Genomic DNA, 23,016 nt, shown 5'->3' on the forward strand with positions numbered 1-23,016 from the left:
CTTGAAGTTTTCAAAGCTAGATTGGTTGCAAAAGGTTACAGGCAAGTCCACGGTGTGGATTACGATGAAACCTTTTCACCAGTTGCAATGCTAAAGTCTATTCGAATAATGTTAGCAATCGCTGCATATTACGATTACGAAATATGGCAGATGGATGTCAAAACTGCCTTCTTAAACGGCGTTTTAACAGAAACTGTGTTTATGACACAGCCTGAAGGTTTTGAGGATCCAAAGAATGCTAAAAAGGTATGCAAGCTAAAGAAGTCAATCTACGGATTGAAGCAGGCATCCAGGAGCTGGAATATACGTTTTGATGAAGCAGTCAGTGACTTTGGTTTCATCAAGAACGCGGACGAATCTTGTGTATACAAGAAGGTCAGTGGGAGCAAAATTGCTTTCCTAGTATTATATGTCGACGACATATTGCTTATCGGAAATGACATTCCTATGTTGAACTCTGTCAAGATTTGGCTTGGGAAATGTTTTTCGATGAAGGATCTAGGAGAAGCACAGTACATATTGGGCATCAAGATTTACAGAGATAGATCTAAAAAGATGATTGGACTTAGTCAAAGCACTTATATCAATAAGGTGCTTGATAGGTTCAAGATGGCGGACTCCAAGCGAGGATACCTACCCATGTCTCATGGAATGACTCTAAGCAAGACTCAGTGCCCAAAAACACTTGATGAGCGTAGACGAATGAATGGGATTCCATATGCATCATTGATTGGTTCAATAATGTATGCTATGATATGTACACGCCCGGATGTTGCGTACGCACTCAGTGCTACGAGCAGATACCAGTCAGACCCAGGAGAGGCGCATTGGACTGCTGCCAAGAACATTCTGAAGTACCTGAAAAGGCACAAAGATGACTTCCTGGTCTATGGTGGAGATGATGAATTAATTGTTAAAGGCTATACGGACGCAAGTTTCCAAACTGACAAAGATGATTTCAGATCACAGTCTGGGTTTGTCTTCTGCCTCAACGGAAGAGCAGTAAGCTGGAAAAGTGCTAAGCAAAGCACCATTGCGGATTCTACAACTGAAGCGGAGTACATTGCTGCACATGAAGCAGCAAAGGAAGTTATATGGCTAAGGAAGTTCATAGGAGAACTTGGTGTAGTCCCCTCCATTAAAGGACCAATAGCCCTGTATTGTGATAATAACGGAGCTATTGCACAGGCAAAAGAGCCTAGACACCACCAGAGAGTCAAGCATGTACTTCGTAGATTTCACCTTCTACGAGAGTTCGTTGAAAGAAAGGAAGTCGAGATAAGCAAAATTGGAACTGATGACAACATATCAGATCCATTAACTAAACCTCTGCCGCAGGCGAAGCACAACTCGCACACTGCAGCTATGGGAATCAAGCATATTGGAGAATGGCTTTGATGTCTCTATTTATTGTTTTAAAGTTTTAGAGTTTAAATCTTTGTAAAACATTATTGGTTAATCATTCACAATAAATGAAAAGAATTCATTTTTCCATTTAATTTGTGGTTTATTAAATGATGAGTCCCTTCAATTTGACGATATATTCAAGATAGACTGTCAGGACCAGTCCTGTGACTAAGAAATGTCTATCAAGTGAACTTGAATGTCAAAGGTTGAAAATGGTCCCTAATCGGAGTTTTCTATAAAATTGGACGCATAGAAAACGTTAGACGATTAGAATGCAAGATGACTAGTAGTTCTGTTTCTTGAACTATGTGGACATGGCAATGTCATAATCATTTGCATAGATACTTACTTTGGGAAGACTAGTATCGGACGAGACCTATGAAACTTTACTGTAAGAGATGAAAGTCTGTCATAAGTAAATTTCATTAAATTATTAGACACTAAATCCTCAATACCTGAGTGATTTGAGATTACTTGTTTGAGAACTGGTTGCTTTGACGTTGACCAACCGTCGCACCGTAAAAGGAGGCTATAAAGGCAACGCTCAGGTAATCACCTATCAAACGAAGTCTAATCTCAAGATCGCAAGATTGGGATTGTCCTCCCATAAATCGGGATGAGATGCTTAAAAGTTGTACAAGGCCACTCGGAGAGCTAGAAACTGTGAAATGCATGGCCGTGCTCGGATGAATCATAGGCTATGATTATCTGTCTATTTGATCAGTTGAACTCTGAAACCGAGGAACACCTCTGGACATAATAAGGATGACAACTCTTACCTTATGTTCAAGAGCAAGCATCGAGCGACAAAGGAATTAGGAAATGCACACTTGTCCCTAAGGACAAGTGGGAGACTGAAGGAAATAATGCCCTTGGTCCAAGTATGCATTCTATGTTAAGTCTAATAAATGCGGTTCAGTATTAATTAACAAGTTAATAATTCAGTGAGATCAAGTGAGCTGAATGCCTAGCTAGAGGCCGCTTCAGTTCAAGTGGAATTAATGATATTAATCCACAGCTTACTCTTGACTTAACCCGTAGGGTCACACAAATAGTACGTAAACGGATCAAGTATTTAATAGCATTAAATACTCCATCTATGAATATTCGGAACCGACGGATCTTGGTTTCAGTGGGAGCTGAGATCGTCACAGGCAAGGAATGAATACTCCGGAAACGATGATATTGCCGGAAACGGAAATATGGATCGTATCGGAAATATAAATATTATCCAAGTCGTAGATGTTGCCGGAAACGGAAACATGGTACGTGTCGGAAAATATTATCGGAAATGGAAATATTGCCAGAATCGGAAATATTGCCGGAAACGGAAATATTGTCAGAATCGGAAATATTACCGGAATCGGAAAATAATTCCGGAAACGGAAATATTAAATATTTGTTCGAAACGGAAATTAATTCCGGAATCGGAAATATTAAATATTGTTCGTATCGGAAATGAATTCCGGAATCGGAAAATTTAATCGGAAGCGCATCGTACGAATAAGCATCGGACGAGGCCTGCCGGACGAGGCCCAGCACGAAGCCAGGCCATCACCCAGCAAGCCAAGCGCGCCGCACAAACAGCAACGCCAGGCCCAGCGCAAGGCCAGGCCCAGCAGGCTGCGCGCAGCGCGCAGCGTGCACAGCGCGCACAGCGTGCACAGCGCGCACAGCACGCGCAGCGCGCAGCGCGCACAGCGCGCGCGGGCGCTTAGTGGGCTGCTGCTCGCGCGCACGCATGGGGCCCATCGAGGCTGCCGTACGTGTGTGTGCAAGTGTTTGTGTTCGTGCACGTTTCCTAAAACATGCAGAGTTCGGTTAATGATTAAATTCCTAATTCTATTTGATAAATTAATTAAATTAGAGTTCTTGTAGGATTCTAGGTTTAATTAATTTGTATCTGAATAGGATTTCGATTCCCTTTCCATACCGCTATAAATATGAGGCTAGGGCTCACAATTTATAACACAAGTTTCAAAGTATTCAAAGTGAGTTTTTGAGAGAAAAATTCAGTCACACATTTGCCTATAAAGTGCCGAAAATAATAGTACCTTAAGGGCGATTCTAGTTGGTCAATCTTAAGGCGGATCCGGACGTGCTGTGGACTATCTACAGAGGGACGACACTTGGAGTCCTAAAGACTTGTTCTTGTTCGGTTCGGGCGCAGCTAGGGAAGGCACGCAACAAAGAGTATGCATCTAATCTATGCTAAATGATTATGTGTAAATAATATGTTTTCCTGGGTTTATGGTTTTTCCGCATGATTTATGAATTGTCATATGTATCATAACCTAACAGATTTATGGGAGGACAATCCCAATCTTGCGATCTTGAGATTAGACTTCGTTTGATAGGTGATTACCTGAGCGTTGCCTTTATAGCCTCCTTTTACGGTGCGACGGTTGGTCAACGTCAAAGCAACCAGCTCTCAAACAAGTAATCTCAAATCACTCAGGTATTGAGGATTTAGTGTCTAATAATTTAATGAAATTTACTTATGACAGACTTTCATCTCTTACAGTAAAGTTTCATAGGTCTTGTCCGATACTAGTCTTCCCAAAGTAAGTATCTATGCAAATGATTATGACATTGCCATGTCCACATAGTTCAAGAAACAGAACTACTAGTCATCTTGCATTCTAGTCGTCTAACGTTTTCTATGCGTCCAATTTTATAGAAAACTCCGACTAGGGACCATTTTCAACCTTTGACATTCAAGTTCACTTGATAGACATTTCTTAGTCACAGGACTGGTCCTGACAGTCTATCTTGAATATATCGTCAAATTGAAGGGACTCATCATTTAATAAACCACAAATTAAATGGAAAAATGAATTCTTTTCATTTATTGTGAATGATTAACCAATAATGTTTTACAAAGATTTAAACTCTAAAACTTCAAAACATTAAACAGAGACATCAAAGCCATTCTCCAATATGCTTGATTCCCATAGCTGCAGTGTGCGAGTTGTGCTTCGCCTGCGGCAGAGGTTTAGTTAATGGATCTGATATGTTGTCATCAGTTCCAATTTTGCTTATCTCGACTTCTTTTCTTTCAACGAACTCTCGTAGAAGGTGAAATCTACGAAGTACAAGCTTGACTCTCTGGTGGTGTCTAGGCTCTTTTGCCTGTGCATTAGCTCCGTTATTGTCACAATACAGGGCTATTGGTCCTTTAATGGAGGGGACTACACCAAGTTCACCTATGAACTTCCTTAGCCATATAGCTTCCTTTGCTGCTTCATGTGCAGCAATGTACTCCGCTTCAGTTGTAGAATCCGCAATGGTGCTTTGCTTAGCACTTTTCCAGCTTACTGCTCCTCCGTTGAGGCAGAAGACAAACCCAGACTGTGATCTGAAATCATCTTTGTCGGTTTGGAAACTTGCGTCCGTATAGCCTTTAACAATTAATTCATCATCTCCACCATAGACCAGGAAGTCATCTTTGTGCCTTTTCAGGTACTTCAGAATGTTCTTGGCAGCAGTCCAATGCGCCTCTCCTGGGTCTGACTGGTATCTGCTCGTAGCACTGAGTGCGTACGCAACATCCGGGCGTGTACATATCATAGCATACATTATTGAACCAATCAATGATGCATATGGAATCCCATTCATTCGTCTACGCTCATCAAGTGTTTTTGGGCACTGAGTCTTGCTTAGAGTCATTCCATGAGACATGGGTAGGTAGCCTCGCTTGGAGTCCGCCATCTTGAACCTATCAAGCACCTTATTGATATAAGTGCTTTGACTAAGTCCAATCATCCTTTTAGATCTATCTCTGTAAATCTTGATGCCCAATATGTACTGTGCTTCTCCTAGATCCTTCATCGAAAAACATTTCCCAAGCCAAATCTTGACAGAGTTCAACATAGGAATGTCATTTCCGATAAGTAATATGTCGTCGACATATAATACTAGGAAAGCAATTTTGCTCCCACTGACCTTCTTGTATACACAAGATTCGTCTGCGTTCTTGATGAAACCAAAGTCACTGACTGCTTCATCAAAACGTATATTCCAGCTCCTGGATGCCTGCTTCAATCCGTAGATTGACTTCTTTAGCTTGCATACCTTTTTAGCATTCTTTGGATCCTCAAAACCTTCAGGTTGTGTCATAAACACAGTTTCTGTTAAAACGCCGTTTAAGAAAGCAGTTTTGACATCCATCTCCATATTTCGTAATCGTAATATGCAGCGATTGCTAACATTATCCGAATAGACTTTAGCATTTCAACTAGTGAAAAGGTTTCATCATAATCCACACCGTGGACTTGCCTGTAACCTTTTGCAACCAATCTAGCTTTGAAAACTTCAAGTTTCCCATCCTTGTCCTTTTTCAGTTTGAAAACCCATTTGCTTCCAATGGCTTGGTAGCCATCTGGCAAATCGACCAAATCCCATACTTGGTTTTCAGACATGGAGTCTAATTCAGATTGCATGGATTCTTGCCATTGCTTGGAGCTAGGGCTCGTCGTAGCTTGTTTATAAGTCGCAGGTTCATCACTTTCAAGTAATAGAATGTCATAGCTCTCGTTCGTCAAAATACCTAAGTACCTTTCCGGTTGAGATCTATATCTTTGCGATCTACGCGGGGTAATATTTCTAGATTGACCATGATTCTCACCAGATTCTTCTAAAGATCTCTGAGTTTCATCCTGAATGTCATCTTGAGCATTCTCTAGAGTTTGTTGTTCGACTCGAATTTCTTCGAGGTCTACTTTTCTCCCACTTGTCATTTTGGAAATGTGATCTTTCTCCAAAAAGACACCATCTCGAGCAACAAACACTTTGTTCTCAGATGTATTGTAGAAGTAATACCCCTTTGTTTCCTTTGGATAGCCCACAAGGATACATTTGTCAGATTTTGGATGAAGTTTGTCTGAAATTAATCGTTTGACGTATACTTCACATCCCCAAATCTTAAGAAAAGAAACATTTGGAGGCTTTCCAAACCATAATTCGTATGGAGTCTTTTCGACAGCTTTAGACGGAGCTCTATTTATAGTGAGTGCAGCTGTATTTAGTGCATGTCCCCAAAATTCTAATGAAAGTTCGGCCTGACCCATCATTGACCTGACCATGTCTAGCAAGGTTCTGTTCCTCCGTTCTGACACACCGTTCCATTGTGGTGTTCCAGGAGGAGTCAATTCTGATAGAATTCCACATTCTTTCAGATGGCCATCAAATTCATAACTCAGATATTCACCGCCTCTATCAGACCGCAGTGCCTTAATCTTCTTGCCTAATTGATTCTCTACTTCACTCTGAAATTCCTTGAATTTGTCAAAGGATTCAGACTTATGCTTCATTAGGTAGACATAACCATACCTACTGAAGTCATCAGTAAAAGTGATAAAGTAGCTGAAACCACCTCTAGCATTTGTACTCATTGGTCCACATACATCTGTATGGATTAAACCCAATAGTTCATTTGCTCTTTCTCCAACTTTAGAGAAAGGTTGCTTTGTCATTTTGCCAAGTAAACATGATTCGCATTTACCATAATCCTCTAAGTCAAATGGTTCTAGAATTCCTTCCTTTTGAAGTCTTTCTAAGCGTTTCAAGTTTATATGGCCTAATCGACAATGCCACAGATAGGTGAGATCTGAATCATCCTTTTTGGCCTTTTTGGTATTTATGTTATATACTTGTTTGTCGTGATCTAATAAATAAAGTCCATTGACTAATCTAGCAGATCCATAAAACATCTCTTTAAAATAAAACAAACAACTATTGTCTTTTATTAAAAAGGTAAATCCCTTAGCATCTAAGCAAGAAACTGAAATGATGTTTTTAGTAAGACTTGGAACATGGAAACATTCTTCCAGTTCCAAAACTAGCCCGGAGGGCAACGACAAATAGTAAGTTCCTACAGCTAATGCAGCAATCCGTGCTCCATTTCCCACTCGTAGGTCGACTTCACCCTTGCTTAACTTTCTATTTCTTCTTAGTCCCTGTGGATTGGAACATAAGTGTGAGCCACAACCTGTATCTAATACCCAAGAAGTTGAATTAGCAAGTATACAGTCTATAACGAAAATACCTGAAGATGGAACGACTGTTCCGTTCTTCTGATCTTCCTTTAGCTTTGGACATTCTCTTTTGTAATGGCCTATTCCATCACAATAAAGACAGCTTGATGTGGACTTGTCCTGCTTTGATTTAGCATTGCCCTTGGACTTTCCACCTTTCTTGAACGGTCTCCTTCTAGCCTTGAGTAAATCTTTGGCTTCACAGTCCAGTATTATTTCAGCCTTTCTGACAAGGTGAACAAATTCTGCAACTGTTTCTTCTCTTGGTTCACTTAGGTATAGTTGCTTGAAGCGACCAAACCCACTGTGTAGTGAATTGAGCAAGATTGAGACTGCCATCCTTTCGCTTATTGGTGTTCCTAGTAGACTTAGGCGATCAAAGTATGAACACATAAGATCCACATGGAACCTCAGTGGGACGCCTACCCTCTGTTTAGTGCGAAGGAGCTGAACATGTGTTTCTTGGACCTCCATCCTATAACACCTGTTGGGAGAACTAACCTTTAGACCAGACATTGATTCAATCAACTCATGGACGTTCAGGTCCCTGTCCTCCGTGCTTCCACGACAGATATCCCTCAGATTCTTGATGAGCGTAAAAGGTTCATAAGCTACAAACCTTTTAGCCCAATCATCAGGGATATTGTTCAGCATGAGACTCATAACCTTTTTGAGATCCGCATCCCAGGCGTAAAATCTCTCAGGGGTCATGTCTCTGGCATAGTAGCTTGGCATGGGATGTGACAGTACATACTCAAGTCCATTGAGTTTGACTATTTCAACTAGCTTAGCTTCCCATTCAAGAAAATTTGCCAGGTTCAGCTTGACCATAAGCTCAGAACCCATGATGATGTTTTGATTGTTGTTTGCCATATTAAAACTACAATTGAAAAGAATAAACAAATAAATAACCATTCACAGTTTCTCTTAATAAACTTAAATTCTAGCATACATGCATAATTCAATGTTTATTAAGCATTTTATTCAAGTTATGTGTTCCGGCAGGTGTGAATAAAATGATTCCAAGATCCTAAAATCATTGAAGAACTAAGCACAGTTTGTCGACTTAATCCTAGAACATCTTAGGTAAGCAAAAGCCTTTTGCTAATAGTCTAGAAACTATTCTTGGTTGATAGGTACGTCTAAGAACTTATTAGGTAAACCTATCGATTTTGCCACGACATAAAAGGACTCCTTACTTATATCGTTGAGTTTCACCAAAACTAACATGTACTCACAATTATTTGTGTACCTTGCCCCTTTAGGACCAATAAGTAACACCTCGCTGAGCGAAAACTGTTACTAGATTGATGGAAAGGATATCCAAGCAAGTGTATATTTTGGCATGGCACCTTTTAACTCAATTTTTAAGTTTGGAACTTAAGGCTCTTACTATGTTGGTTAGATTTTAAGTGAACTAAAATCCTTAATCATGCAACATAATCAAGCCATAATCTCATGCATAATTAAGACATATTTAAAGCAATAAATAACTTAAAGCATGCATAAGATAAATGTGATCTAGTATGGCCCGACTTCATCTTGAAGCTTTGACTTCAAAGTCCGTCTTGAAAATCTCCGTGGGAGGCACCATTTTCTTCAAATAGGATAAGCTATAACTAATTACAACTATTTGATGGTACGCAGACCATATTTGAATTGAAAAATAACTTTGGTACTTTAGACCAATTACATTCAAATTAATGGTACGCAGACCATATTTTCTATCCTATTTGGGCCATACTAGTCACTTCATAACCTGCAAAACAGTACATATACAATATATACCATTCACCCATTCATTATCATGAATGGCCCACATAGCTGGTTAGTAAAACACATTATGCATCACGTAAACATTTGCAGCAATTAATCAAGGGCACCAATAATCTACCAATTATTCAGTCCTTATTAATTCTAATCAAGTTGTTTTAACCTTAAGGATTTGTAGACCTAATCAAGAGTTTATGACTAAAAAGGACTTCCACTTAAACCAATATATTCATATGCTTTACTAATTTTAAACATAAAAATGTATTTCTAGTCTAACCGGAAACATACAAATTTAATTAAAATTTAAAGCTCATATAAATTTATAATTGAATCCAAAAAGTTTAATTTAATTTCAGTCGTATTTAAATTAATTCATGATTTTAATTTTAGTAAAATAATTAGAATAAATAAAATTTATTATAATTACAATATTCAAAATTAGAATCCAAGAAAATAATTTAAATTATTAATTTTAAAATTAATTAAAATTACGTAAACTGAAAAATTTCAAATTAAACATTCAAAACGATCTAATCGCAACGCAAACACCCTACGCATCGCACGCCCATGGGCCGCACGCACACAGCCATCGTTGGCCATGTGCGCGCAGCCCATGCGCTCGTCGCATAGCTGCTGCATCTCCATCGCAAGCCATCGCACGTTGTGGTGCTTGCTGACCGCGCGCCAGCGCTCGACGCACGCGAGCCATCGCTCGCTGTGCGCGCTCGCCAGCGCACGCTGCGCGCGCTCCATCGCTCGCTGTGCGCGCGAGCCATTGCTCGCTGTGCGCGCGAGCCATCGCTCGCTGTGCGCGCGAGCCATCGCTCGCTGTGCGCGAGCAATTGCGCGCGTTCAAGGCTGGGCGCAGCGCTCGTGGCACGCGAGCTTGCGCTCGCTGCGCGCGAGGCTGCGCGCGCTTGCGCGAGGCAGTGCGTGTTGTGGCGCAGCTCGCTTGCTGCCCACACGCGACTGCCATGGCTTGCCTTTCGCCCATGCCCATACGTCCATAGTTCGTGGCCCACGACACAAGGCAGGGATGCTGCCTTGTGCTCGTGCACCATGCCTTGCTCATTGCATTCGTGCCGCACGGGCGACGAGCTCCCTTGCTCGTCGTCGCATGCCCGCACTATACAACACCCCTTAAGGGTTACACGAAGCGTCCATTGCTTTGTGCGTGCAAGTTATATGAACGAATCGCATAAAAAATTTAAAATTTATATTTAAAATTAATGACAAATTAATAAATAATATTAATTTCATAATTTTAGGGCGAAAAATCGAAAATTTATTATTCAATTGATTTCCGATTATTATGGATTCAAGCCTAGGTCATAAAATTTAAAATTTATCATAAATTTACAATTTTTATGGTTGTTTTTAATCATAGGTATCTAATTAAATTATAATTAATTATGAAAATCAAATTAATTCTAAATTATTCTAATTTTCAACAAATTAATCATAATTACAAGGCTAGGCATTCAAACTTGTTAAACATATACAGTAGGTCAATCAAAAATTCAAGATTTATCAACAAGAATCGCAAATATTTAATTTAACATCTTAAATTTACGAAATTTTGCATTCGAAAAACTAAAACCTTCGAAAAGTCATAGTTAGGCTTCGAATTTGAGAATTCTGGGTTCGGCAGAAAAATATTATTTTTGTCAAAATTTTAGAATGCCTTTTACATGCGGAATTGACACAAAAATCACTCGATTTGGATGAGTAACGAAGAAACTGCCGAAAAACTGCGTACGTATAATTAAATAAACGCAATTTGCAATTAATTAACAATTACGAAAATTAATCACCCCTTTTAATTCATGCAAATTTGTAATATTTAACCATGTTCATGCAATTTAGATTATGAAAATAATAAGGGGCTTCTGATACCACTGTTAGGTTATAATACATATGATAATACATAAATCATGCGGAAACAACCATTAAGCCAGGAATACATATTATTTACACATAATCATATAGCATAATTTAGATGGATACTCTTTGTTGCGTGCCTTCCCTAGCTGCGCCCGAACCGAACAAGAACAAGTCTTTTAGGACTCCAAGTGTCGTCCCTCCGTAGATAGTCCACAGCACGTCCGGATCCGCCTTAAGATTGACCAACTAGAATCGCCCTTAAGTTACTAGAATTTTCGACACTCTAAACTCACTTTGAATACTTGAATTTTTCTCTGAAAATATGTGACCCTAGGCACGTATTTATAGAGTTATGGAAAGGGAATTGGAATCCTAGTAGGATACGAATTAATTAAACTTAGAATCCTACAAGAACTCTAATTAATTAATTTATCCTCTTAGGAATAGGATTTTAATCATATACTAATTCTAATAGTTTTAGGAATCGTGCATGAACACAAACTCACACATACACGGCAGCCACGATGGGCCGCCCATGCGTGTGCGTGCGAGCAGCAGCCCACGCAGCGAGGCCATGGCCTTGGCGCGCGCTGGGCCTGCCTTGCGGTGGGCCTGGGCGCTGCCTTGGCTGGGCGCGCGTTTGGTTGGGCGCGCGTTTGGCTTGCTGGGCGATGGCCCGACTTCGTGCTGGCCCTTCGTCCGGCAGGCCTCGTCCGATGCTAATTCGTACGATACGATTCCGATTAAATTCCCGGTTCCGGAATTCATTTCCGATACGAACAATATTTAATATTTCCGATTCCGGAATCAATTTCCGTTTCGAACAAATATTTAATATTTCCGTTTCCGGAATTATTTTCCGATTCCGATAATATTTCCGATTCTGACAATATTTCCGTTTCCGGGAATATTTCCGATTCTGGCAATATTTCCATTTCCGATAATATTTTCCGATACGTACCATGTTTCCGTTTCCGGCAACATCTACGACTTGGATAATATTTATATTTCCGATACGATCCATATTTCCGTTTCCGGCAATATCATCGTTTCCGGAGTATTCATTTCTTGCCTGTGACGATCTCAGCTCCCACTGAAACCAAGATCCGTCGATTCCGAATATCCATAGATGGAGTATCTAATGCCATTAAATACTTGATCCGTTTACGTACTATTTGTGTGACCCTACGGGTTCAGTCAAGAGTAAGTTGTGGATTAATATCATTAATTCCACTTGAACTGAAGCGGCCTCTAGCTAGGCATTCAGTTCACTTGATCTCACTGAATCATTAACTTGTTAATTAATACTGAACCGCATTTATTAGACTTAACATAGAATGCATACTTGGACCAAGGGCATTATTTCCTTCAGTCTCCCACTTGTCCTTAGGGACAAGTGTGCATTTCCTAATTCCTTTGTCGCTCGATGCTTGCTCTTGAACATAAGGTAAGAGTTGTCATCCTTATTATGTCCAGAGGTGTTCCTCGGTTTCAGAGTTCAACTGATCAAATAAGCAGATAATCATAGCCTATGATTCATCCGAGCACGGCCATGCATTTCACAGTTTCTAGCTCTCCGAGTGGCCTTGTACAACTTTTAAGCATCTCATCCCGATTTATGGGAGGACAATCCCAATCTTGCGATCTTGAGATTAGACTTCGTTTGATAGGTGATTACCTGAGCGTTGCCTTTATAGCCTCCTTTTACGGTGCGACGGTTGGTCAACGTCAAAGCAACCAGTTCTCAAACAAGTAATCTCAAATCACTCAGGTATTGAGGATTTAGTGTCTAATAATTTAATGAAATTTACTTATGACAGACTTTCATCTCTTACAGTAAAGTTTCATAGGTCTTGTCCGATACTAGTCTTCCCAAAGTAAGTATCTATGCAAATGATTATGACATTGCCATGTCCACATAGTTCAAGAAACAGAACTACTAGTCATCTTGCATTCTAGTCGTCTAACGTTTTCTATGCGTCCAATTTTATAGAAAACTCCGACTAGGGACCATTTTCAACCTTTGACATTCAAGTTCACTTGATAGACATTTCTTAGTCACAGGACTGGTCCTGACAGTCTATCTTGAATATATCGTCAAATTGAAGGGACTCATCATTTAATAAACCACAAATTAAATGGAAAAATGAATTCTTTTCATTTATTGTGAATGATTAACCAATAATGTTTTACAAAGATTTAAACTCTAAAACTTCAAAACATTAAACAGAGACATCAAAGCCATTCTCCAATATGCTTGATTCCCATAGCTGCAGTGTGCGAGTTGTGCTTCGCCTGCGGCAGAGGTTTAGTTAATGGATCTGATATGTTGTCATCAGTTCCAATTTTGCTTATCTCGACTTCTTTTCTTTCAACGAACTCTCGTAGAAGGTGAAATCTACGAAGTACATGCTTGACTCTCTGGTGGTGTCTAGGCTCTTTTGCCTGTGCATTAGCTCCGTTATTGTCACAATACAGGGCTATTGGTCCTTTAATGGAGGGGACTACACCAAGTTCACCTATGAACTTCCTTAGCCATATAGCTTCCTTTGCTGCTTCATGTGCAGCAATGTACTCCGCTTCAGTTGTAGAATCCGCAATGGTGCTTTGCTTAGCACTTTTCCAGCTTACTGCTCCTCCGTTGAGGCAGAAGACAAACCCAGACTGTGATCTGAAATCATCTTTGTCGGTTTGGAAACTTGCGTCCGTATAGCCTTTAACAATTTATCTTATAATAAATTTTGAAGCTCATATAAATTTATAATTGAATCCAAAAAAGTTTAATTTAATTTCAGTCGTATTTAAATTAATTCATGATTTTAATTTTAGTAAAATAATTAGAATAAATAAAATTTATTATAATTACGATATTCAAAATTAAAATCCAAGAAAATAATTTAAATTATTAATTTTAAAATTAATTAAAATTACGTAAACTGAAAATTTCAAATTAAAATTTCAAAACGATCTAATCGTAACGCAACAACCTTACGCATCGCACGCCCATGGGCCACACGCACACAGCCATCGCTGGCCATGTGCGCGCAGCCCATGCGCTCGTCGCATAGCTGCTGCATCTTCCTATCGCAAGCCATCGCACAAGTGGTGCTCGCTGCGCGCGCGCCAGCGCTCGACGCACGCGAGCCATCGCTCGCTGTACGCGCTTGCTAGCGCTTGCTGCGCGCGCTCCAGCGCTTGATGCACGCGAGCCATCGCTCGCTGTGCGCGAGCAATTGCGCGCGATCAACGCTGGGAGCAGCGCTCGTGGCACGCGAGCTTGCGCTCGCTGCGCGCGAGGCTGCGCGCGCTTGCGCGAGGCAGTGCGCGTTGTGGCGCAGGTCGCTTGCTGCCCACACGCGACTGCCATGCCTTGCCTTCGCCCATGCCCATTCATCCATAGCTCGTGGCCCACGACACAAGGCAGGGCTGCTGCCTTGTGCTCGTGCACCATGCCCCTGCTCATTGCATTCGTGCCGCACGGGCGACGAGCTCCCTTGCTCGTCGTCGCATGCCCGCACTATACAACACCCCTTAAGGGTAACACGAAGAGTCCATTGCTTTGTGCGTGCAAGTTATATGAACGAATTGCGTAAAAATTTAAAATTTATATTTAAAATTAATGACAAATTAATAAATTAATATTAATTTCACAATTTTAGGGCGAAAAATCGAAAATTTATTATTCAATTGATTTCCGATTATCATGGATTCAAGCCTAGGTCATAAAAATTTTAAATTTATCATAAATTTACAATTTTTATGGTGGTTTTTAATCATAGGTTTCTAATTAAATTATAATTAATTATGAAAATCAAATTAATTCTAAATTATTCTAATTTTCAACAAATTAATCATAATTACAAATTAGGTTGCATAATTAACAAGGCTAGGCATTCAAACTTGTTAAACATATACAGTAGGTCAATCAAAAATTCAAGATTTATCAACAAGAATCGCAAATATTTAATTTAACATCTTAAATTTACGAAATTTTGCATTCGAAAAACTAAAACCTTCAAAAAGTCATAGTTAGGCTTCGAATTTGAGAATTCTGGGTTTCGTCGAAAAAAAAAATTTTGTCAAAATTTTAGAATGCCTTTTACATGCGGAATTGACACAAAAATCACTCGATTTGGATGAGTAACGAAGAAACTGCCGAAAAACTGCGTACGTATAATTAAATAAACGCAATTTGCAATTAATTAACAATTACGAAAATTAATCACCCCTTTTAATTCTTGCAAATTTGTAATATTTAACCATGTTCATGCAATTTAGATTATGAAAATAATAAGAGGCTCGTGATACCACTGTTAGGTTATGATACATATGACAATTCATAAATCATGCGGAAACAACCATTAAGCCAGGAATACATATTATTTACACATAATCATATAGCATAATTTAGATGCATACTCTTTGTTGCGTGCCTTCCCTAGCTGCGCCCGAACCGAACAAGAACAAGTCTTTTAGGACTCCAAGTGTCGTCCCTCCGTAGATAGTCCACAGCACGTCCGGATCCGCCTTAAGATTGACCAACTAGAATCGCCCTTAAGGTACTATTATTTTCGGCTAAAATGGGCAAGAGTTATAGCTGATTTTTCTGCTTAAAAATCCTAGTTTTGAATACTTGAAAACTTATGTATAAATAATGACCCCTAGGCCCTTATTTATAGAGGTATGGAAAAGGAATTGTAATCCTACTAGGATGTGGATTTGTTAATTAGAACTTTATTAGGACTCTAAATAACAAAGCAATTCTAATAAGATTAGGATTTTAATCTTCGCATGAATCCCAATAGAATTAGGATTTCCGGCATACGCATCGCACAAGCCGTGCACCCGCGCAGGCCTTGCGGCCCACGACAAGCGCACAGCCCATGTGCGGTGCTGCGTGCGCGCGCGCCCTTGGCTGGGCCTGGCCTTGCGCTGTGCCTGGTCGAGGCGTGCGTTGCGTGCGGCTCGCTGGGCGATGGCCTGGCTTCGTGCTGGGCCTTCGTCTAGCGGGCCTCGTCCGATGCTAATTCGTACGATACGCTTCCGATTAAATTCCCGATTCCGGAATTCATTTCCGATACGAACAACATTTAATATTTCCGATTCCGGAATTAATTTCCGTTTCGAACAAATATTTAATATTTCCGTTTCCGGAATTATTTTCCGATTCCGATAATATTTCCGATTCTGACAACATTTCCGTTTCCGACAATATTTCCGATTCCGGCAATATTTCCATTTCCGATAATATTTTCCGATACGTACCATGTTTCCGTTTCCGGCAACATCTACGACTTGGATAATATTTATATTTCCGATACGATCCATATTTCCGTTTCCGGCAATATCATCGTTTCCGGAGTATTCATTTCTTGCCTGTGACGATCTCAGCTCCCACTGAAACCAAGATCCGTCGATTCCGAATATCCATAGATGGAGTATTTAATGCCATTAAATACTTGATCCGTTTACGTACTATTTGTGTGACCCTACGGGTTCAGTCAAGAGTAAGCTGTGGATTAATATCATTAATTCCACTTGAACTGAAGCGGCCTCTAGCTAGGCATTCAGCTCACTTGATCTCACTGAATTATTAACTTGTTAATTAATACTGAACCGCATTTATTAGACTTAACATAGAATGCATACTTGGACCAAGGGCATTATTTCCTTCAGTCTCCCACTTGTCCTTAGGGACAAGTGTGCATTTCCTAATTCCTTTGTCGCTCGATGCTTGCTCTTGAACATAAGGTAAGAGTTGTCATCCTTATTATGTCCAGAGGTGTTTCTCGGTTTCAGAGTTCAACTGATCAAATAAACAGATAATCATAGCCTATGATTCATCCGAGCACGGCCATGCATTTCACAGTTTCTAGCTCTCCGAGTGGCCTTGTACAACTTTTAAGCATCTCATCCCGATTTAAGCATCTCATCCCGATGACAAAGATGTGAGGACCGAGGCTCGTAATGGGGAGCCGGCTGAGCTTTTAATACCTCGTATTCGCGTTAAGTATGAGGGTCCTGATTCTGCCAGACCTCGTACCTATAGTTTTAAGACTGTGAAAGCTCGTCCTGATCGAAAGCGAAAGGAAGTTCTTCCCCGTTCCAGTGTCAGGCCTAAAAAGATGCCTAACATGAAAGGGCCTGCTGTTGTTAAAAGAAATACAAGCTCTAGCGGAGATCATCGCCGGAACAATGTATGGGTTAGGAAGGCTCAACCGCCTGTAGAAACAGTGGCTAGTCCAGTTGACGATAGTAATCCTTCTCCCACCACTGTTTGTGCCCTTGAGGCTGAGCGGGCTATAACTGAGAATGTTTCTAAAGCTTTGGCATCTTTGGAAGTTAGTGTCCAGGAGCCAGATCTTATGGAGATTGATATTGGGGCAGCGCAGAAGACTATGGGGGTGGATCCTGCGAACATTGCTCTCTTCAAGACCTTATTTGATGATCCGGAAGAACTAGAGTAGTGTAGTTCTTTGCTAGGGTGTAGGTGCCCTCTATTTATTTCAGTTGTGTTTGTTTTTATTCCTAGCACTTTGTTTTCCTTCTTATTATATTTTAATAAAGGCGTATTTTTAGTCTCCATACAATTTTGTTTATATGTCTAACACTTTTTACACAAAGAATATAATTTTTTTTATTATTGTTTGGACCGAATCCTTGGTAAGGATTGCCTACGTATCTTGTCAGAATCAGTTCGCGCGTAGTTCTTAGCTTTAGAATAAGCTCTAGTATGCCGGATTTCGGTAGATATGTCCTGAAGTGGAAACATATTACTTAATCGGTCAAATGAGTGAAGTATTTGCCATTTTCATCTGCCGTTTTCCATAGGTTGCGTAAAATTCGACCAATTTGTTGGTAAACCTATTTGGATACGTACTGTACCCCCCAAGTGTTCGTTATTTTTCCGTTGTGTGCGGAAAAAATGACGAGCACTTTTCGAAAAAAGGAAAACTTTTGGCAGGCAGAGAGTTTCAACGCCCAGGCTGGGGCGTCAGAAATTTCGGCGCCCAGCCCTGGGCGCTGAAAATAACTTGGGCGGTCAATTTTGACGTTTTTGCTTCACATGTTCTTGCGTTTATTTCTATTTCGTTTTTTGTGCCTCGATATTTTGCTTCGTAGTTAAAGTTAATTTTGAGGCTATTTTGGAGGCTTTTTTGACTGTTAGCGTGAAACGCATTTTTGTCCAGATTAATTTTTTCTATTGGTGACTCACAACAGTTTTGAAAATGGAGTTAGGGTGCGGAACTTATGAAGATCTTTGTGGAGGGTATGATGGAATCTATGTGAAACCGCTGTTGGTGGATTCTATGTTTTATGAATTTATTTTTTTGGTAACATTTGCACTTGTTTTAAATTTTTGATTTCTTTTTGATTTTGGGTTGCATGGATTGGCTCTTATGATGGTTGGCTTTTTGAGGATGGGATAGTGTGGTTTATTTTGTGGGTTTCGGGAACTGGTTCTCATGGCATTATTTCAAAACCGAGTGGGCTTTGTTTGTTGGGCCTATAGTGGGCCGCTTTTATTATTATTTTTTTATTTTGCAAGTACATTTGGTGTTTATTTAGTGTTAAAATAAAATTTTTAGGGGAAATATTACGCCTTTATTGATTTGGAAAGTAAGGAAAACACACTGAAATAAAACTGACCCATATTCTAAAGGGCCTTAGGACCATCTAAAGTCTCTATTATTTTTTCTGTCAATCTAAAGAACTACTAGGCGTTTTTTACTAATGGTGCTCTATATGGCTCAAGCCTGGGGTTTAGTCTCATAAAACTTCGGTCCTTCACCGGTACTCATCTTGAATTTCATTCCTTTTGCGTTGACCCACTAATATGTCTTCACCCATCCGTTCCCGACCTCTTGTGGTGTTGATGCAGGAGAGATTAACCGGGTTGGATCGAAACCTTCATCTTGTAAAGCTAGGGTAGTCATCACAGTCTCGTTCTCCATAGGCCTCGATTCGTTAAACAATGTCCATAGAGCCTGGTTGTCCAATATTTCAGCTGTTTTAGTCTTGGTGAGGTGGGGTGCCTCATCCAAGGTGTGGCAGTCATGGAAAATTTCAAATCCGGGTTTTAGCAAGCCATCCTGAACGAAGGGTTCAGGGAAATCACAGCATGGGTGTTCTTCTCCTTCCCGAACAAACATCCCGTTAAGGGTCCTTTGATATGGGGGAAGGAGGGTGGTTTTTTTGGCTTTGTTAAGGCGTAGCCTAGATAGGCGGTCAGCAATATCTTCCTCCGTTGGTTCATAACCTAAGCCAAAGGGAGTAGATTTGTCGGGAAAAGGATGGAATGTGCATTCCTTCTTCCTTATGCCCAATGGGGTTCCTGGGAAATAACCTTGAGCTAACAGCATTCTAGGGATGACTCGGGATGCATGCGGGTCTAGGAATGCTGGATCATAATCTTCGATGAACTGGATTGTTTCTTCCATTTGAAACCCATAAAGGTCATCTGCAGTTTCGGCCGTTCCAACCATAGTACAACTGACGTCGAGAGGAGGGGCGCGGATTTCTAGTATTACCCCGTTATGGTTAAGTTTAACCATTTGGTGCAAGGTAGAAGCCACACCTCCTAAGTCATGGAGCCAAGGTCGCCCCAAGAGGAGGTTGAAAGTGGGCTTGATGTCGATTATTTGAAACTCCGTGGTGCGTGCCATAGGCCCAGTTTGTATGGTAAGGTTGATTTTTCCCAACACAGGCCTTCGGGAGTTATCATAAGCTCGTACCCCTTGTGAGGAGGTTTGGAAGTCATTGCTTCCTAGTCCCAAGCAATGGGCGGTTCGCAATGGGCAGACATTAACCGCCGAACCATTATCTACGAGCGCTAGGGGGATGTTTTGTCCTTTGCATCCAACCACTAAGTAAAGGGCTATATTGTGAGCACCCCCTTCTTTGGGTAAGTCTTTATCAGTGAAAACTATGGCCTTTTCTCCGGCATCTCTCGTGACATGGCTAACCAATGAGTCAGGTGTTTTATCTGTGGGTACTGAGATGAGGTCAAGTGAGCGAATAATCTTTTCGCGATGTTCCTTTGAAGTACACATAAGATCCCAGATGGTAATCTCAACCTTGGTTCTTTTCAGTTGTTTCAGGAGAGGATTTTCAATGACTTCCGCGACGGTGGCGTGCCGCCCGTTCTCAGGAGTTTGCCTAACCGGGATGTCGTCCATAGGAGGTGGGTGAATATCCGGTTGGTATATCCTTCCGGATCGGGTGAGGTTGTCGACCTCGGGCTCCTGAGGGGTGGTGTCAATGAGAGCATTCCCGGGCCAAGTTTCAGTGAAGAGGTCCTGGCCCGAGACTTGAGATAGGTAAATATCTTCGGCATCATCGTTCCACACACCGCATACTTCCCCCTCGATTCGATCCATAGGTACCACAGCGAGTGGTGCACCTTAAGGTGTAATATACACCGTGGGGTCGAAATTCTCTTGTTGGTCGAGAGAGATGTGACAAGAGCCGAGTGGGCTCTTGTTGTTGTTGGGTTTGCCAACGTTAGGAAGAGGTATTACTTCATCCTCTATCATGTCCTGGATCGTATGTTTTAGATGCCAGCAGTTTTCAGTGTCATGCCCATTTCCTTGATGGAATTTGCAGTAAGTACCTTCGACCCAATATTTGTTTTTGGCAGGAGGGTCACGGTGGGGCCTATAGGTCTCAACTTTCCTTGATTGGTTAGTCTTTCAAAGGCTTGTACCAAAGTTGACCCGAGTGGGGCAAACTTTCGGTCTCGGACCCATCTTATAGGGTATCTTCGGGCGGGAGCCTCTTCTACAGCATGGACTTCTTGGGCTTGGGGTGTGTTACCCCGATTATAGGTGTTGGTCTTATGACAGGCTAAATCTCACTCCTATCAAAGATAAACCTAACGTTCACCAACTAAAAATATAGTAAGGGAAGCAGGGATCGTATCCACAGGGAAACAGTGTTCTTTCTACTATTAATTAACTAATCTAGACTACTGGTAACAAAGAGTTGGATTGGTTTGTATATTAAACTAAGGCAAATAATCAAACTAGAATATTACAATATTAAGGGAATCTAGGGCAACGGTTCACCATAAACACACACCGGGATTGGACAACAGACAATAACAATCAATTAACAATCATAACTAGGAAATCATGCATCTCTCGAATCTTATGAATTCCTTAGGATAGAACAACTAGCGGGCTCTCGCTACGTACTAGAAATAATTCCTATCTAATAGCCACAGACCAAAAACATCAGATTTATACCTCTCGGCGCATAATCTAAGGTTAATCAAACTCAAATCAACATAGTCCGGCCGAACAGAATTGACGAGCAATAATAATAAGCTATAGAAATTATAATCAATCAACCAAATATCATGTCCACGTATAATCCCAATCATGCATTCATGGATCCCCTAAACCCTAGAAATTAAAATACTCACTCATGATAATAAATAACAAAGCAATTAACATAATAGAAAACATGATTAAAGAAATAAACTGAATTAGAACAAGAAGCAATACCTAATTGAAGAACAATGAATAATGAAAGCTGGAATTTTTGATTGAAAATAAAACTAAGTGTTGGAACCAATTTGAGAGAATAATAAGCTAAGAAAATAAACTAAGGTTAAAAACTAAAATAAAAGGTGTCACTAAAAATATAAGGGGCTAGTATTTATAGTTTGCCCAAAATAGAGCCCAAAATCGGAAATAAAAACTCGCGAAATACGTTGGAGGTTGGCGTCGCCCGATCGGGCGACGCTTCGCCCGATCGGGCGATGTGCTCGATAGTCGGCCCGATCGGGCGAAATTCCGCCCGATCGGGCGGTTGCAAAATGCCCAGAACAGCGCCCATAATGACTGCCCGATCCGGATCGGGCGAAGCCCGCCCGATCGGGCGCGTGTTGAAACTGCACGATCCTCTATCTTCAAAATGGCATATCTCCTTTGTTATTCGTCGGAATTAGGCGAGTGACCACTTGTTGGAAAGCTATTGAAGTCTAGAATCCAACCCAATTGGAATTACATATTTTGAAGTTGTAGAACTTGAGTTATGCTTAAAATAGTGGACTATAGTCATTTTTGTACTTCCTTCGTTATTCGCTTTGCTTCAAAACTCTTCAAACTTAATGTTCGTGCTCTCGAAAGTACATAATCTCTTGTATTGATTCAAATGAGTAGGAAATGCACAAAAATATGCTAATTCCTACAATGATGAACCTGAAACTACAAACACACTACAAGGAGCACATTAGTACTAAAAATCGCTCTGAAGAGCTCATTTGAGATCAAAAAGTACTAAGGGACGGGGGTAAAAACTCTACATAAAACACACATATCATCTTATATGCAGGTTTGCTCTGTATGGTTTTGGCGAGGTCGTCCTCGATTTTTATTCCCACATCATAAACCCTTTTGAAAGTGTCGAGTCCCAGGTACCTAAGGTGTTGTCTGTAAGCCGGGTCCAAGTTGTCAATGAATTTTTGGACCAATTCTGTTTCGGGAGGCCTATTGATTAGCTGGGCCGCCTGGTCCCTCCATCTAGCAAAGTAGGTTGTGAAACCCTCATTTTTCTTTTGGAAGAGAACTTCCAGCTCGCGCATGGTGACTTGGAAATCCATGTTCGACGAGTATTGCTTGATAAAGACATTGACAAAGTCTTCCCAGGTGGGGAAGAGCTTAGGGTCCTGGTGATAGTACCATTTGAGCAGCACAGGTTCCAAGGACAAAGGAAAGGCAGGTAGGTACATGGACTTGTCCACGCCTTTCAAGTTCATGGTATTCACAAAGCTCAGTAAATGATCACGGGGGTTGTCCGTGGCCTTGAACTTTGGTAAGTCAGATGAACTGAACTTTTCTGGTAATTTGCCAGAAAAAGGTTCAGGCTTGAGGGAGAAGTATTTGCTCCCCATGGTTTGCTGTAGGACCAT

Source organism: Spinacia oleracea, chromosome 3, assembly GCF_020520425.1.
Source record: "Spinacia oleracea cultivar Varoflay chromosome 3, BTI_SOV_V1, whole genome shotgun sequence".
In the NCBI taxonomy this organism is placed as follows: domain Eukaryota; kingdom Viridiplantae; phylum Streptophyta; class Magnoliopsida; order Caryophyllales; family Amaranthaceae; genus Spinacia; species Spinacia oleracea.